The sequence below is a fragment of the Cyprinus carpio genome, unplaced genomic scaffold, assembly GCF_018340385.1.
Source record: "Cyprinus carpio isolate SPL01 unplaced genomic scaffold, ASM1834038v1 S000006810, whole genome shotgun sequence".
In the NCBI taxonomy this organism is placed as follows: Eukaryota; Metazoa; Chordata; class Actinopteri; order Cypriniformes; family Cyprinidae; genus Cyprinus; species Cyprinus carpio.
The window spans coordinates 213,295-223,305 of record NW_024879396.1 but is presented as its reverse complement, the minus strand read 5'-3'; positions in this window follow the sequence as shown (position 1 = coordinate 223,305).

The window sequence follows — 10,011 nt, the reverse complement described above, 5'->3', positions numbered from 1 at the left end:
GACTTATAACAATAAAAATGGTCAAAACAAAAATCCAATGATTCTTCTCTTTCCTCACTATAAAATTTGACTCCTACCTGCTCGCATTTCATTCATTGAATATCCAAGACAAGCGCTCTCTAATTAAAAGCGAGATCTGATATATCAGACGTTTAGTAATGCTGCCCTCTCCTCCTGTACTTTCCATGGCAACTTGTTGTAAAAAGAAGGAAAGGGCGGCACGCTGCAGCAATATGTTTTCAGAGATAAAGGAGAAAAGAGGAACCTGACTTCTCTTAATAATGGCTTTACTGTAGGGGCTCTTGGACTGTGCTGTATATTGAGTCGAGGACCTTCTTGTTTAGTTCTCATTTCGTGGCTAAGACTGGATCCTCTTTCACAACCCCATCACTAGATGCTCGGCGATTCCTGTGTCATATAAACCTCTAGCATTATAATGATAGCAGAAGTGTATGTAATGTGTCACACTAGGGGGGTGTTTGTAGTATTTAAGCGCGAGTGAAGTGGCGAATGTGGTGTAGTAGATTGTAGATGTTCCTCACCCACAACTAGTTTCCTCCTCAGCGTGTGCTTGTTGGTCTGTCCTAAATCCATTCATTATAGGGAAAGACTACTAGGATGGTGAAATGTGTCTCGATTTTAATGGCAAAGAAGTTAAAAAGAAAGCGACATTTTCCATCTTAATATCTGCTCAGCAATAATTGTAGGCACATTTTGCAATCAGCTTCAAAAATGACAAAATATTCCTGGAATCTATATTTCTTGACTTCAGGAGTGTGTAAGTCCTATTTTGTTCAGATAAATTGTTGAAGTTGTTTGGCAAGTTGAATTAGTTTCTCTGCATCTAAATAATAATATTTCATGGTTAAATAATATAAAAAGTTTCAAAAAGTCATCATCATACCCCTCATGATTTTAAAAAAATATTCATATGCATTTTATTCTTTTACCTTCTGTCTATAAGTTTAACTATTGATAAGACTAGTAATAGACGTCAAGCTTTTTTGTTTTTGCTTTTTAGTACTGTGGCATTTTTTTCTGAAGCTGGTCAGTATAACTATGACAATATTTACTTCATTAAAGAAAAGTCTGGCTGTATACTACCCAGTCATTTTACTTCAATGTGGTACAAACACTATGAAACTTCATAATTATATATTTTAAAGTACTAAAATGAAAAAGTAAGTGTTGTCTAGTGTAGCTATAGCAAGAGTAAAATGAATTATGGAAATGTTGTATACAACTGAGTAAGTACTAAGGAGAATTATGACTCTTCACTCATGAATGCATTGTATTAGTGAATGTCTCAAAATCTGCCAAGAACATGATCAAGCAATAATGTGCACCCAAATCAAAAAAGAAGAAATTATAAATATGAACATGGAATATATATATATATATATATATATATATATAAAAATCTCACATTTTACAAAATTCCCTCGTTGTGGCATTATTATTATTCATGACAACTAAGCACAGTTTCTTAATAATTCTCCCACTAGTGTTCATTGAAATAGCCTACTGTATTTTTTAAGGTTATACGAAAAAATAGCTACTGTATTATAGGCTAGTAATAAGATTTCTGAGATAAAAATCGGCTGTTATATAAAGCCATATGCGTCGGTATATGGAGGCCTCCTCTTCATCCTTCAGCGGTCGACGCACGCGCGAACTCCAATCCTCCTCCATACATTTAGTGAGTCACACACACACACACACACGGGGTCAGGAACCACGAAAAGCCTTCCTTCATTGGTCTTTATCAACTGAAAAATTTTGGAATTATTTATATATAAATAAAAGTACTAAAAAAGTTTTCAAACAGCACATACCGCATGATTTTAAAAAAAAAGAGTCAGAGCATTTTTTTGTTTAATGTCTGTCTAGAGGGTTAACGACAGGGGAAAAGAATAGATAAATGGTTGTTGGTTTGGTTTTGTGATTACTGTGGCATTTAGTTGCGGAAGGCGGTACAGGATTTAGGACACTATGTCGGCAGGAAAAAAGTCATGCGGGAAATACTCAGGTCAACTTGCATGGACCTAACACATGAAACTGCGGCAGAGGAGAGTGGAAAGTATAAAAGGAAAAGTAGTGTGTATAAGGGGACGATAGCAAGAGGAAAAGTGAAGGAGATGGGGGATACAACCTGAGAGAACGAAGGGAAGTAGGAATCAGTGAGGACTGCTGGTAGTGGGAATGGCTCACAATCTGCCAACGAACATGAAGGGAGAAAGGTGCACCCAAATCAAAAAAGAAAGAAATTATACAGATGAACAGGAAGATATATAGAGATATATATAGATATAATAGAATTTTTGTGTTTGTGTATGGGTTGTTTCCCATCGGGGGGGCATTATTAGATGCAGACAACGAAGCCCAGGGGTCTGAGAGGCTCCCACTAGGTTCAGGGAAAGAGCCTACTGTGGTTGGTAAGGGTTTGTTGTTGTGTTTCGTGTGTGTGGGGGGGGGTAAGGGGGGGACGAAAAAAACGACTGGATTATAGGCCTAGTATATAGATTTGAGAGAAAAATCCGGCTGTTATATAAAGACCATTGCTTCGGTATATGGAGGCCTCGCTTCATCTTCAACGGGTCGGACGCACGCGCACTCCCATCCCTCCGCTACATGTAGTGATCCACACACACACACACACACATTCACAGGAACCACGAAAAGCCTTCCTTCATTGGTCTTTATCAACTGAAAAATTTTGGAATTATTTATATATAAATAAAAATATTTATCTATAAACTTTATTCACTAAAATGCTAAATGATCCAGCAATGGTTGAGCATCTCTTTTAGATGATCATTTAGTCAGACAGTATTTTTAAGTATGCAGTAGTATTTAAGTATTTTTAAGTATGCAATACAATTTTTTTTAATTCCAGTTTTGCATAAAAATATATCTGTCACGATGTGACATGTGAAAAACTAACATGTGAGTGTGTATACTGTAACAGAACAGAATCATGAATAATCATTGTGGGGGAAGAGAGACAGATGTTATTGTCTATTTTACAACTATAATATTTTGACTATAAAATATCCATAATGGTTTAAGTATAATTGTGATGTGTGTGAAAGTAAAATATGTTACACTTTATACATATATAATCTTACAAGTTATAATTTAAATAGTTTTTTTTTTCTTCTGATGTTCCTGAGGTAGTAGTTTTACGGCCTCTGTCAAATTTCTCAGTATAAAGGAAACCATACCTCCGTCTCTCTGACCAATCAGCGCTCGAATTTGGCCGCGTCAAGCTCTGATGCGCCAATCAAACGACAGAGAGATAAAAGCGCCCGCCCACCCTCTGGCCAATCAGGGTGTCCGCATCGGTTTATTACTTTCTCCGTTTACATCACCACTGCGCACTCGTAATAGCATATGCAAATGCGCATGGATTAAAGCCTCGCGGTGTGAAATGCGGTGATGCTCCCGTGTGCCGTTTAATGTCAACGGGGTTGTCGAGAAAAACTGCACGCTTCTCTTCTAACAGATTCTGTTTCAGCATTTACTATTCCTTTGCCATTTATTCCTTTGAGTTCGGGTGTTCATTTTTGGGACGCTTTTTGTTCAGCAGGATTAATCTCAACCCCACGATATCAACCCAGCATCACCCTGTGAGTAATGATCCGTATTTATTCACGTACAAATGGATATAAATGCAATGCTTTTAATTTACATTATGGTGTGTTTTAAAACCATGCTCTCATATCCCTGTAATCAATCAAAGGATGGAAATGTTAATCAGTGGTCCGTTCATCTACAGTTCAGCCTCCGTTGAGTCCACGAAGCTTCAATAGGATTTATGCTCAGATACATATGTGTGTTGAATTTTATGTTTGGTGTGTTATTCAAACCACTAGACCGGACAAACTGACCTAATGTGCAACCAAATGTACGGGGAACCACAGCGCTGAGATGATAGTTTTTGGACCCCCCCTCAAGTCAAAGGAAGCCTCTGTCCCAACTGCTTTTTGTCTCTCTCCTTTTCTGTTCCCTGTTATGGAAAATTAATATATGCTAATATATATTATATATATATATATTATATATATATTATATATATATAATATATATATAGATGTATAGATATATATATATGACATACATCTGACATTGTTTAAGTTAATGATTAGGGAGGCTATTTTAATAATCCTAAATCTTTTTTGATATAGTAAATAATCTAATAATATATCCATATTGGATAATATATTAATTTTTATATCCCGAAATCTTGTTTTATTGTCTATGGATTGATTATTTGTTTTTTTGAGTTTGACTTATGTTGTTTGTTTGCTTTATATTAATATATTATATATAAGTATTTTTAATTAGATATATATATTATATATATATTATATATTATATATAGATATATTTTTTTTTTTATTTTTTTTTTATTGTGTTTATTTAAATTATAATAACTAAATTATAATGAAAAACAAAGTGTGTGTCTTATTTTTAAAAAGTATTTATACATCCTTAATATATATTACAAATAGAAAATTTACATACATTTTAATTAAAGTAAATTAAATAAAGACATCATATAGATTATATATGTACCAGCATATATAGTTTATAGATATATAATATAGGACGACATTAATTCCACATTAATGTCAAGGACGCAAGTTGGATCCAATACAAATGTTCTTTGAACTAAGTCTCTGGTCACTGTTCTATACTGATTCTGAAAAGCGGCTTTTGTTCCTTTTTTTTTGGTTCCCTATCATAGTTTGTTTAAAGGAAAAACACGCAAAAAGCGCCACGCCCGGGCCGAGGTATGAATTCTGCAATGACTGAGGTCGGTGCAAAGATGTTGAATTGAGCCTGGTTTTAGTTCAAATTGAAAGACGAAACAGACATCACAATGAAGAAGTCAAACAGAATACGAGATAGTTGGAACATGTTTAAAGTTTTATGAATATTTTAGACTGGGTTCGTTCAAAGTTTAATGCTTTATAAAATCAGTTCCTGGTTGTTTTTGAAACTGGCTTTGATAGTTTTGATGGTCTTCTTAGCACATAAAAAGCCAGAGATCAGGCAGTCTGCCAAATCTTGATCTTTTATAAGAGCTCTTTAACAGAAATTGCATTTCGGAAAACTTGGGTTAGATGAACTTACTGAATTGCTGATCAGCAGCCCGTTTTACATCAATTAGGATGGAATATAAATTTTCCATATCACATGTGCACTTAAGCCACAGTAATATCATCTTGTGTAAAAAACAACCACAGGTTCAGTAGAGAACAGGAAGCGCAGTAGTACCCATACCATTTGTTTCAAAAAACTGTTTTGGACTATTTTCACTTGTAAACAATGCTGGATCTGTGCATATTTAAGCTCCTGATTCAGGCGAGTCAACTTTTTAATGGAGAAAGCAATATATACATAGAGGGACTCTATCCATAATATTCTATTCAAGACAGAAGCAAAGGTTGAAAAAAAAAAAAAAAAAAAAAACGTCTGAATGATGGATATGTTGCTTATAAACACAGCTTTTTTTTTAATTCTCAAGATATTAACTGATGGACTGGAGTGGTGTGGATTTGAGGAGTTATAGTTATGCTTTTATCATCGTGTTTGGGACTCTCATTCTGACGGCACCCATTCACTTCAGAGGATCCATTCTTGAATAAGTGACACAAGGCTCCAGTAAATTTCTCCAAAGTTGTTTCCATAAAGAAACTTAATTCAAACTTGAGTAAATTTTACTTTTTTTTTGGACAAATATTCCTTTAAAGATCATTGGCTGATGCTTGTGGTTGTTTATCGCATTGAAAATAGGTTAAACACACTGCATTATGGGATACACTGTACAACGCAGTGCACTCTGGAAGTATACTGTATTGTTTGGTGAATGCAGTCAATATTTTGTATCGAAAAGATGCAAAAACATGGTGTAGTTCCCAGCAATCCTAATTAAACAACATGTTTTAACCAGCCAAACCATTATAAACTGAGTAATTAATCAACCATAACAGAGGATTTGAACAATATGCACTAAAACGGGGCGTTACAGCAGGTGGACGTTTTGTGCTGAAGTGGCTCTTCTCTACATGATGACGTGAATTTATGGTTTCTCTCTGTTTTTTGAGTCACGAGGCAGCTGTTAGCAAACACAGTTGAATCATCAGGTCACGAAGCATGAATCATCTTTTTTTGCCTCATGGGTTGTGTGAGAAGCAATCTACTCGGGAAGAGTTTTGCATCTTTAACACTGGCTGTGGTTTATTATTTTCAACAACCCAAAACCCCCCTAAAAGTTGTTATGTCTTTCGGTTTCTTGTACCAACTATGGCAAACTAGAAGTCTGTGGATAGAACTTGTTTCATGCACATGCTAATGCAGCGCGTCGTTATAAGTAGCTGTCCACAGTAATCGGCCAAGTTTTCTTCTCTAATCATGGGAGGGTTGATTTAATAAGTAGTTGTGGGGTTCATTTGTTTCAATGCATGACTAACTGTTATTCCCACTGAAGCATATGAACCTGTTCATTGAGTGCTTTATAAGAATAGAGAAGATTTAATCTGTCGCTTACATGATCTTCTGTCAGCGCGGGTCCCATCTGTACCGCAAATGAATGAGTTTTTTTGAGAGCTGAGAGTGTCGCCAGTAACAGACAGATTACAGGAACGATGTTAGAACTTTTTCTAGTTTGATCTAACGATGTGGTACTTTGGTAAGACGGAAAGAAAACTGGAAATGCGTCCTTTCAAGGTTGGGTTCTGTGAGCGCCGTCTGTTTATATTTAAAGACCTATATGTCTATATGTGTAATGAATATTTTGACAGAAACTTGGTAACTAGGTTGTCACTAGGGGGGCGTTCATCATTCTTTTTCATTGTGAGATGTGATGTTGTGTGCATTTCTTTGACATTTGTCCTCGAAAAATATGAACTGATCTGAAGATTGGCAATGTGTTTGAATTTGTTCACGAAACTACCGCCCAGGTTGGCGCAAAGGACAGTTTTGCAACTGACTGGAATTTATATTTTTGTTTTTGTAAAACGGAGATCAAATAACGAAATAAAAACAATAACATATAATATAACATTATATCACCCTTAAAAAAAAATCAGAAAATTAATTTAAAAATTATTTGTAGAAAGTTAATTTAACAACAGCGTGTGATAGTCTTCGTTAACAATTCAACAGCTGCAGCCTGACGCATCAGAAAAAAAATTAAAAATTAAATTATATTTACATAAAATGCTCTTAAGCCCATGTTATGGTTATTGAAAACAGTCATTATGAAAACCATTCAAACTACACAATTTCCTTATGTTGTATTAACGTTGTATTAAAGTCGTCGTCAGAATACTCCATCTGCCATCAGACGTGCAATCTGGGTTATATGAAGTGACAGGAACACTTTTTGTAAGCAACAGAAAACAAAAAATAACGACTTTATTTTTCAATTGATTTCTTTGTCAACAGTTCTCCTCTGTGTCTCTCCATATTACCGTATGCTGCGTATGCTCTGCGTTGTGCTGTCATCCGCGCCACGCCGCCCAATAACTAATAGTGATATTCGTGTGTTAGCCAGACCTTCAGACTTCGGCCTGAAGGTCTGGAATTCATGACAGCTTTCTGTGGCCAATAGCCCGCCCGCTCCCATGAGAACTCCGTTTTGACTGATGGTCAAACAACATTTACGTTCGTTTTGTTCAGCGTCACATTTCGGTCGGCGTGGAAATGTCGCCACAATCACAGACTGGTGTGTTTTTTTAAAACTCTCGGACGTATTTGAAAGATTTTTTCCACCTGTGCCGCAAAACTTTCAATATTTCACATACTTTTGAAACTCCAGAGTTTAGTTGATCCTGATAAGCGCTCGTCGTCACGGTTGTAAACACTACGGCTTTCTTCTTTCTTGAGGGGGTTTGGCACAACGGTATCTTTGTTTCCGGACAAAACGTTAAAGAACGCGACACACATGTCTCCCGGAAATCCTGTAGAATTCAACCAATCCGCGATGACGATTTTGACCACTCCTGGGAGCCACGTTCAAGCTCACACCGGTGCGCAACGTTTTTGCTACGTTTTCCGGGTCGGTTGAACGACACGTTTCTGGAAAACGGTGGGCAACGGTGTGCCAACGGGTTTGAGAGGCGTTTTCTCTTAATTGTTTGTGGGTGTGTCAGAAATGTCGGCCGCCAGACTCAGCGGCAGCATGTATATAAACCACGCGGGTATTTAAAAGAGACACCTCGCACAAATGGGTCCTAGGTCCCTAGTAGTTTTACAAATGTGTCCCGCTGCAGCTCTGTGTGATATATGCACCACAATTGAAGACAATTAGAAGACATCTTCGTTTTGCCCGTAAGAGTTTTTATAGTAAAAATATAAGCATATCACCATGATGTTGTAGTTGTTTTATATTTTTAACTTCATTGCAAGGCAAGTTTATTTTATACCCAAATTTCATACACAGTGGTAATGAGAGTAGCTCTTTACAAAAAAATGAGACCTGATTGAATTAATACAATGGTATTTAAAAAATTAAGACGACTAGAAATAAAAATAATTTAAATTAGTAATTGATTAGCTACCAGTGTATGATATAAAATAGGATGTGTTTTTACAGTCAGAATTGGTTGGTAAGATGTTCTCGTTCAGTCCTTTATTTCTGGACGCCCTTGGGTTTTTAAGGGCAGTTGGGACTGTAACATCGAGGGTACTTTGCAGTATTAAACAAGTATAAGTGATATCAATAATCATCAGGCTCCGAAAATTCCCCTTTTCAAAAAAGAACACAGAGGAATGGCTTCTCAGCTGCCATAGTTGCACAAAGTCGCTTTGCGTCATCACAACAGGGTGTTCAACCCGCCACCGTTTCCGTTTTTTAAAAAACGTTTTGAGCCAACGGTTTGGTGGTGTCGGGGCCCTAATCCACGCCTAGCCCTTGAAGTGTTGTCCACTTGTTGTGGAAGACTTTTAAAAAATATATTGTAAATATTATTAATATTCAATTTAAAAGTATTAATTTAATCCATTTTCCTTATTATCCGAAACTGAAAAAGCAATAAACAAGTGCTTTTTTTTGCTCTCTCTTTAGAACAAAGAAACTAAGCTAATTTAACTCTTTCAATTACTTTCAATAGATTATTGTGCATATTAACACAAAAGGCAGCAATGATTACAACCTGAGCAGATTTATAAAAATAGTTGTTAAAAGAAGATTTAAGTTGTAAATGATGGGATCGCTGGGAACGTTTCCTCCTGTGGGGACTCAATTTGGAGTGTTTGTTTGTGGTTCCATGCATATGTACCGAGTGCTATATGTAATAATTCTATTCTTTCTTCCTTGGATCTTTCTCTTATGACAACATATTGATTCCAGAAGCACAGTTGTCCTTGTATTTGCGTCTTCGCAGAGCGGGTTGGATACAAAGCACTTAAATGGCTAAATTGTATGCCAAATTGAATCAATGTTGATATGGAATGACAGGTCTAGTATTATGAGCTCAAATGCTTTAATAAACTTCAGAAGGGACGTGGCTAGTAATGAGAAAAATGTAAAGGGTCTATTGCCTAAAATACAAAACAGTGGTGTGTGTGTGTGTGTGTGTGTGTGTGTGTGTGAGAGAGGAGAGGAGAGAGGAGAGAGAGAGGAGTATACAGTAACAGTTTCATTGTGTTTTAATGGTGGTTTAATATCACTATATGTAATATTCAGTCACTAGGTTAAATGGTAACCTCTGCCAAAAACATGAAAATGGGGAGCCATGAGGTCACGAACCAAAAAGGAAAGGTCTGATAGTCGAATCCCTTTAATATTAACTAGTATTTTTTTTTTTCATATGATTGCAGCGATTTGTTTTGTGTCGTTAACTTAAATATTTTTTGATTTATGTTATTTTATGTATGTAATCATTTGTAGTTTTTATTATGTAATGATTATTATTATAATTTTATTCAGCTTGTTCAATGACTAAATGTGTGTTATTTTAGAAATATAATTTCATTTTATTTAATGGTTTACTAAGAGCT